We start from the raw sequence: 9178 nt of genomic DNA on the forward strand, positions 1-9178 counted from the left end.
AACCATCTAGTGGCTGTAGTTAGTGTTATCTGGACTGGTGGAACCATCTAGTGGCTGTAGTTAGTGTTATCTGGACTGGTGGAACCATCTAGTGGCTGTAGTTAGTGTTATCTGGACTGGTGGAACCATCTAGTGGCTGTAGTTAGTGTTATCTGGACTGGTGGAACCATCTAGTGGCTGTAGTTAGTGTTATCTGGACTGGTGGAACCATCTAGTGGCTGTAGTTAGTGTTATCTGGACTGGTGGAACCATCTAGTGGCTGTAGTTAGTGTTATCTGGACTGGTGGAACCATCTAGTGGCTGTAGTTAGTGTTATCTGGACTGGTGGAACCATCTAGTGGCTGTAGTTAGTGTTATCTGGACTGGTGGAACCATCTAGTGGCTGTAGTTAGTGTTATCTGGACTGGTGGAACCATCTAGTGGCTGTAGTTAGTGTTATCTGGACTGGTGGAACCATCTAGTGGCTGTAGTTAGTGTTATCTGGACTGGTGGAACCATCTAGTGGCTGTAGTTAGTGTTATCTGGACTGGTGGAACCATCTAGTGGCTGTAGTTAGTGTTATCTGGACTGGTGGAACCATCTAGTGGCTGTAGTTAGTGTTATCTGGACTGGTGGAACCATCTAGTGGCTGTAGTTAGTGTTATCTGGACTGGTGGAACCATCTAGTGGCTGTAGTTAGTGTTATCTGGACTGGTGGAACCATCTAGTGGCTGTAGTTAGTGTTATCTGGACTGGTGGAACCATCTAGTGGCTGTAGTTAGTGTTATCTGGACTGGTGGAACCATCTAGTGGCTGTAGTTAGTGTTATCTGGACTGGTGGAACCATCTAGTGGCTGTAGTTAGTGTTATCTGGACTGGTGGAACCATCTAGTGGCTGTAGTTAGTGTTATCTGGACTGGTGGAACCATCTAGTGGCTGTAGTTAGTGTTATCTGGACTGGTGGAACCATCTAGTGGCTGTAGTTAGTGTTATCTGGACTGGTGGAACCATCTAGTGGCTGTAGTTAGTGTTATCTGGACTGGTGGAACCATCTAGTGGCTGTAGTTAGTGTTATCTGGACTGGTGGAACCATCTAGTGGCTGTAGTTAGTGTTATCTGGACTGGTGGAACCATCTAGTGGCTGTAGTTAGTGTTATCTGGACTGGTGGAACCATCTAGTGGCTGTAGTTAGTGTTATCTGGACTGGTGGAACCATCTAGTGGCTGTAGTTAGTGTTATCTGGACTGGTGGAACCATCTAGTGGCTGTAGTTAGTGTTATCTGGACTGGTGGAACCATCTAGTGGCTGTAGTTAGTGTTATCTGGACTGGTGGAACCATCTAGTGGCTGTAGTTAGTGTTATCTGGACTGGTGGAACCATCTAGTGGCTGTAGTTAGTGTTATCTGGACTGGTGGAACCATCTAGTGGCTGTAGTTAGTGTTATCTGGACTGGTGGAACCATCTAGTGGCTGTAGTTAGTGTTATCTGGACTGGTGGAACCATCTAGTGGCTGTAGTTAGTGTTATCTGGACTGGTGGAACCATCTAGTGGCTGTAGTTAGTGTTATCTGGACTGGTGGAACCATCTAGTGGCTGTAGTTAGTGTTATCTGGACTGGTGGAACCATCTAGTGGCTGTAGTTAGTGTTATCTGGACTGGTGGAACCATCTAGTGGCTGTAGTTAGTGTTATCTGGACTGGTGGAACCATCTAGTGGCTGTAGTTAGTGTTATCTGGACTGGTGGAACCATCTAGTGGCTGTAGTTAGTGTTATCTGGACTGGTGGAACCATCTAGTGGCTGTAGTTAGTGTTATCTGGACTGGTGGAACCATCTAGTGGCTGTAGTTAGTGTTATCTGGACTGGTGGAACCATCTAGTGGCTGTAGTTAGTGTTATCTGGACTGGTGGAACCATCTAGTGGCTGTAGTTAGTGTTATCTGGACTGGTGGAACCATCTAGTGGCTGTAGTTAGTGTTATCTGGACTGGTGGAACCATCTAGTGGCTGTAGTTAGTGTTATCTGGACTGGTGGAACCATCTAGTGGCTGTAGTTAGTGTTATCTGGACTGGTGGAACCATCTAGTGGCTGTAGTTAGTGTTATCTGGACTGGTGGAACCATCTAGTGGCTGTAGTTAGTGTTATCTGGACTGGTGGAACCATCTAGTGGCTGTAGTTAGTGTTATCTGGACTGGTGGAACCATCTAGTGGCTGTAGTTAGTGTTATCTGGACTGGTGGAACCATCTAGTGGCTGTAGTTAGTGTTATCTGGACTGGTGGAACCATCTAGTGGCTGTAGTTAGTGTTATCTGGACTGGTGGAACCATCTAGTGGCTGTAGTTAGTGTTATCTGGACTGGTGGAACCATCTAGTGGCTGTAGTTAGTGTTATCTGGACTGGTGGAACCATCTAGTGGCTGTAGTTAGTGTTATCTGGACTGGTGGAACCATCTAGTGGCTGTAGTTAGTGTTATCTGGACTGGTGGAACCATCTAGTGGCTGTAGTTAGTGTTATCTGGACTGGTGGAACCATCTAGTGGCTGTAGTTAGTGTTATCTGGACTGGTGGAACCATCTAGTGGCTGTAGTTAGTGTTATCTGGACTGGTGGAACCATCTAGTGGCTGTAGTTAGTGTTATCTGGACTGGTGGAACCATCTAGTGGCTGTAGTTAGTGTTATCTGGACTGGTGGAACCATCTAGTGGCTGTAGTTAGTGTTATCTGGACTGGTGGAACCATCTAGTGGCTGTAGTTAGTGTTATCTGGACTGGTGGAACCATCTAGTGGCTGTAGTTAGTGTTATCTGGACTGGTGGAACCATCTAGTGGCTGTAGTTAGTGTTATCTGGACTGGTGGAACCATCTAGTGGCTGTAGTTAGTGTTATCTGGACTGGTGGAACCATCTAGTGGCTGTAGTTAGTGTTATCTGGACTGGTGGAACCATCTAGTGGCTGTAGTTAGTGTTATCTGGACTGGTGGAACCATCTAGTGGCTGTAGTTAGTGTTATCTGGACTGGTGGAACCATCTAGTGGCTGTAGTTAGTGTTATCTGGACTGGTGGAACCATCTAGTGGCTGTAGTTAGTGTTATCTGGACTGGTGGAACCATCTAGTGGCTGTAGTTAGTGTTATCTGGACTGGTGGAACCATCTAGTGGCTGTAGTTAGTGTTATCTGGACTGGTGGAACCATCTAGTGGCTGTAGTTAGTGTTATCTGGACTGGTGGAACCATCTAGTGGCTGTAGTTAGTGTTATCTGGACTGGTGGAACCATCTAGTGGCTGTAGTTAGTGTTATCTGGACTGGTGGAACCATCTAGTGGCTGTAGTTAGTGTTATCTGGACTGGTGGAACCATCTAGTGGCTGTAGTTAGTGTTATCTGGACTGGTGGAACCATCTAGTGGCTGTAGTTAGTGTTATCTGGACTGGTGGAACCATCTAGTGGCTGTAGTTAGTGTTATCTGGACTGGTGGAACCATCTAGTGGCTGTAGTTAGTGTTATCTGGACTGGTGGAACCATCTAGTGGCTGTAGTTAGTGTTATCTGGACTGGTGGAACCATCTAGTGGCTGTAGTTAGTGTTATCTGGACTGGTGGAACCATCTAGTGGCTGTAGTTAGTGTTATCTGGACTGGTGGAACCATCTAGTGGCTGTAGTTAGTGTTATCTGGACTGGTGGAACCATCTAGTGGCTGTAGTTAGTGTTATCTGGACTGGTGGAACCATCTAGTGGCTGTAGTTAGTGTTATCTGGACTGGTGGAACCATCTAGTGGCTGTAGTTAGTGTTATCTGGACTGGTGGAACCATCTAGTGGCTGTAGTTAGTGTTATCTGGACTGGTGGAACCATCTAGTGGCTGTAGTTAGTGTTATCTGGACTGGTGGAACCATCTAGTGGCTGTAGTTAGTGTTATCTGGACTGGTGGAACCATCTAGTGGCTGTAGTTAGTGTTATCTGGACTGGTGGAACCATCTAGTGGCTGTAGTTAGTGTTATCTGGACTGGTGGAACCATCTAGTGGCTGTAGTTAGTGTTATCTGGACTGGTGGAACCATCTAGTGGCTGTAGTTAGTGTTATCTGGACTGGTGGAACCATCTAGTGGCTGTAGTTAGTGTTATCTGGACTGGTGGAACCATCTAGTGGCTGTAGTTAGTGTTATCTGGACTGGTGGAACCATCTAGTGGCTGTAGTTAGTGTTATCTGGACTGGTGGAACCATCTAGTGGCTGTAGTTAGTGTTATCTGGACTGGTGGAACCATCTAGTGGCTGTAGTTAGTGTTATCTGGACTGGTGGAACCATCTAGTGGCTGTAGTTAGTGTTATCTGGACTGGTGGAACCATCTAGTGGCTGTAGTTAGTGTTATCTGGACTGGTGGAACCATCTAGTGGCTGTAGTTAGTGTTATCTGGACTGGTGGAACCATCTAGTGGCTGTAGTTAGTGTTATCTGGACTGGTGGAACCATCTAGTGGCTGTAGTTAGTGTTATCTGGACTGGTGGAACCATCTAGTGGCTGTAGTTAGTGTTATCTGGACTGGTGGAACCATCTAGTGGCTGTAGTTAGTGTTATCTGGACTGGTGGAACCATCTAGTGGCTGTAGTTAGTGTTATCTGGACTGGTGGAACCATCTAGTGGCTGTAGTTAGTGTTATCTGGACTGGTGGAACCATCTAGTGGCTGTAGTTAGTGTTATCTGGACTGGTGGAACCATCTAGTGGCTGTAGTTAGTGTTATCTGGACTGGTGGAACCATCTAGTGGCTGTAGTTAGTGTTATCTGGACTGGTGGAACCATCTAGTGGCTGTAGTTAGTGTTATCTGGACTGGTGGAACCATCTAGTGGCTGTAGTTAGTGTTATCTGGACTGGTGGAACCATCTAGTGGCTGTAGTTAGTGTTATCTGGACTGGTGGAACCATCTAGTGGCTGTAGTTAGTGTTATCTGGACTGGTGGAACCATCTAGTGGCTGTAGTTAGTGTTATCTGGACTGGTGGAACCATCTAGTGGCTGTAGTTAGTGTTATCTGGACTGGTGGAACCATCTAGTGGCTGTAGTTAGTGTTATCTGGACTGGTGGAACCATCTAGTGGCTGTAGTTAGTGTTATCTGGACTGGTGGAACCATCTAGTGGCTGTAGTTAGTGTTATCTGGACTGGTGGAACCATCTAGTGGCTGTAGTTAGTGTTATCTGGACTGGTGGAACCATCTAGTGGCTGTAGTTAGTGTTATCTGGACTGGTGGAACCATCTAGTGGCTGTAGTTAGTGTTATCTGGACTGGTGGAACCATCTAGTGGCTGTAGTTAGTGTTATCTGGACTGGTGGAACCATCTAGTGGCTGTAGTTAGTGTTATCTGGACTGGTGGAACCATCTAGTGGCTGTAGTTAGTGTTATCTGGACTGGTGGAACCATCTAGTGGCTGTAGTTAGTGTTATCTGGACTGGTGGAACCATCTAGTGGCTGTAGTTAGTGTTATCTGGACTGGTGGAACCATCTAGTGGCTGTAGTTAGTGTTATCTGGACTGGTGGAACCATCTAGTGGCTGTAGTTAGTGTTATCTGGACTGGTGGAACCATCTAGTGGCTGTAGTTAGTGTTATCTGGACTGGTGGAACCATCTAGTGGCTGTAGTTAGTGTTATCTGGACTGGTGGAACCATCTAGTGGCTGTAGTTAGTGTTATCTGGACTGGTGGAACCATCTAGTGGCTGTAGTTAGTGTTATCTGGACTGGTGGAACCATCTAGTGGCTGTAGTTAGTGTTATCTGGACTGGTGGAACCATCTAGTGGCTGTAGTTAGTGTTATCTGGACTGGTGGAACCATCTAGTGGCTGTAGTTAGTGTTATCTGGACTGGTGGAACCATCTAGTGGCTGTAGTTAGTGTTATCTGGACTGGTGGAACCATCTAGTGGCTGTAGTTAGTGTTATCTGGACTGGTGGAACCATCTAGTGGCTGTAGTTAGTGTTATCTGGACTGGTGGAACCATCTAGTGGCTGTAGTTAGTGTTATCTGGACTGGTGGAACCATCTAGTGGCTGTAGTTAGTGTTATCTGGACTGGTGGAACCATCTAGTGGCTGTAGTTAGTGTTATCTGGACTGGTGGAACCATCTAGTGGCTGTAGTTAGTGTTATCTGGACTGGTGGAACCATCTAGTGGCTGTAGTTAGTGTTATCTGGACTGGTGGAACCATCTAGTGGCTGTAGTTAGTGTTATCTGGACTGGTGGAACCATCTAGTGGCTGTAGTTAGTGTTATCTGGACTGGTGGAACCATCTAGTGGCTGTAGTTAGTGTTATCTGGACTGGTGGAACCATCTAGTGGCTGTAGTTAGTGTTATCTGGACTGGTGGAACCATCTAGTGGCTGTAGTTAGTGTTATCTGGACTGGTGGAACCATCTAGTGGCTGTAGTTAGTGTTATCTGGACTGGTGGAACCATCTAGTGGCTGTAGTTAGTGTTATCTGGACTGGTGGAACCATCTAGTGGCTGTAGTTAGTGTTATCTGGACTGGTGGAACCATCTAGTGGCTGTAGTTAGTGTTATCTGGACTGGTGGAACCATCTAGTGGCTGTAGTTAGTGTTATCTGGACTGGTGGAACCATCTAGTGGCTGTAGTTAGTGTTATCTGGACTGGTGGAACCATCTAGTGGCTGTAGTTAGTGTTATCTGGACTGGTGGAACCATCTAGTGGCTGTAGTTAGTGTTATCTGGACTGGTGGAACCATCTAGTGGCTGTAGTTAGTGTTATCTGGACTGGTGGAACCATCTAGTGGCTGTAGTTAGTGTTATCTGGACTGGTGGAACCATCTAGTGGCTGTAGTTAGTGTTATCTGGACTGGTGGAACCATCTAGTGGCTGTAGTTAGTGTTATCTGGACTGGTGGAACCATCTAGTGGCTGTAGTTAGTGTTATCTGGACTGGTGGAACCATCTAGTGGCTGTAGTTAGTGTTATCTGGACTGGTGGAACCATCTAGTGGCTGTAGTTAGTGTTATCTGGACTGGTGGAACCATCTAGTGGCTGTAGTTAGTGTTATCTGGACTGGTGGAACCATCTAGTGGCTGTAGTTAGTGTTATCTGGACTGGTGGAACCATCTAGTGGCTGTAGTTAGTGTTATCTGGACTGGTGGAACCATCTAGTGGCTGTAGTTAGTGTTATCTGGACTGGTGGAACCATCTAGTGGCTGTAGTTAGTGTTATCTGGACTGGTGGAACCATCTAGTGGCTGTAGTTAGTGTTATCTGGACTGGTGGAACCATCTAGTGGCTGTAGTTAGTGTTATCTGGACTGGTGGAACCATCTAGTGGCTGTAGTTAGTGTTATCTGGACTGGTGGAACCATCTAGTGGCTGTAGTTAGTGTTATCTGGACTGGTGGAACCATCTAGTGGCTGTAGTTAGTGTTATCTGGACTGGTGGAACCATCTAGTGGCTGTAGTTAGTGTTATCTGGACTGGTGGAACCATCTAGTGGCTGTAGTTAGTGTTATCTGGACTGGTGGAACCATCTAGTGGCTGTAGTTAGTGTTATCTGGACTGGTGGAACCATCTAGTGGCTGTAGTTAGTGTTATCTGGACTGGTGGAACCATCTAGTGGCTGTAGTTAGTGTTATCTGGACTGGTGGAACCATCTAGTGGCTGTAGTTAGTGTTATCTGGACTGGTGGAACCATCTAGTGGCTGTAGTTAGTGTTATCTGGACTGGTGGAACCATCTAGTGGCTGTAGTTAGTGTTATCTGGACTGGTGGAACCATCTAGTGGCTGTAGTTAGTGTTATCTGGACTGGTGGAACCATCTAGTGGCTGTAGTTAGTGTTATCTGGACTGGTGGAACCATCTAGTGGCTGTAGTTAGTGTTATCTGGACTGGTGGAACCATCTAGTGGCTGTAGTTAGTGTTATCTGGACTGGTGGAACCATCTAGTGGCTGTAGTTAGTGTTATCTGGACTGGTGGAACCATCTAGTGGCTGTAGTTAGTGTTATCTGGACTGGTGGAACCATCTAGTGGCTGTAGTTAGTGTTATCTGGACTGGTGGAACCATCTAGTGGCTGTAGTTAGTGTTATCTGGACTGGTGGAACCATCTAGTGGCTGTAGTTAGTGTTATCTGGACTGGTGGAACCATCTAGTGGCTGTAGTTAGTGTTATCTGGACTGGTGGAACCATCTAGTGGCTGTAGTTAGTGTTATCTGGACTGGTGGAACCATCTAGTGGCTGTAGTTAGTGTTATCTGGACTGGTGGAACCATCTAGTGGCTGTAGTTAGTGTTATCTGGACTGGTGGAACCATCTAGTGGCTGTAGTTAGTGTTATCTGGACTGGTGGAACCATCTAGTGGCTGTAGTTAGTGTTATCTGGACTGGTGGAACCATCTAGTGGCTGTAGTTAGTGTTATCTGGACTGGTGGAACCATCTAGTGGCTGTAGTTAGTGTTATCTGGACTGGTGGAACCATCTAGTGGCTGTAGTTAGTGTTATCTGGACTGGTGGAACCATCTAGTGGCTGTAGTTAGTGTTATCTGGACTGGTGGAACCATCTAGTGGCTGTAGTTAGTGTTATCTGGACTGGTGGAACCATCTAGTGGCTGTAGTTAGTGTTATCTGGACTGGTGGAACCATCTAGTGGCTGTAGTTAGTGTTATCTGGACTGGTGGAACCATCTAGTGGCTGTAGTTAGTGTTATCTGGACTGGTGGAACCATCTAGTGGCTGTAGTTAGTGTTATCTGGACTGGTGGAACCATCTAGTGGCTGTAGTTAGTGTTATCTGGACTGGTGGAACCATCTAGTGGCTGTAGTTAGTGTTATCTGGACTGGTGGAACCATCTAGTGGCTGTAGTTAGTGTTATCTGGACTGGTGGAACCATCTAGTGGCTGTAGTTAGTGTTATCTGGACTGGTGGAACCATCTAGTGGCTGTAGTTAGTGTTATCTGGACTGGTGGAACCATCTAGTGGCTGTAGTTAGTGTTATCTGGACTGGTGGAACCATCTAGTGGCTGTAGTTAGTGTTATCTGGACTGGTGGAACCATCTAGTGGCTGTAGTTAGTGTTATCTGGACTGGTGGAACCATCTAGTGGCTGTAGTTAGTGTTATCTGGACTGGTGGAACCATCTAGTGGCTGTAGTTAGTGTTATCTGGACTGGTGGAACCATCTAGTGGCTGTAGTTAGTGTTATCTGGACTGGTGGAACCATCTAGTGGCTGTAGTTAGTGTTATCTGGAC

The sequence above is a fragment of the Salvelinus fontinalis genome, chromosome 23 (genome assembly GCF_029448725.1).
Source record: "Salvelinus fontinalis isolate EN_2023a chromosome 23, ASM2944872v1, whole genome shotgun sequence".
Lineage (NCBI taxonomy): Eukaryota > Metazoa > Chordata > Actinopteri > Salmoniformes > Salmonidae > Salvelinus > Salvelinus fontinalis.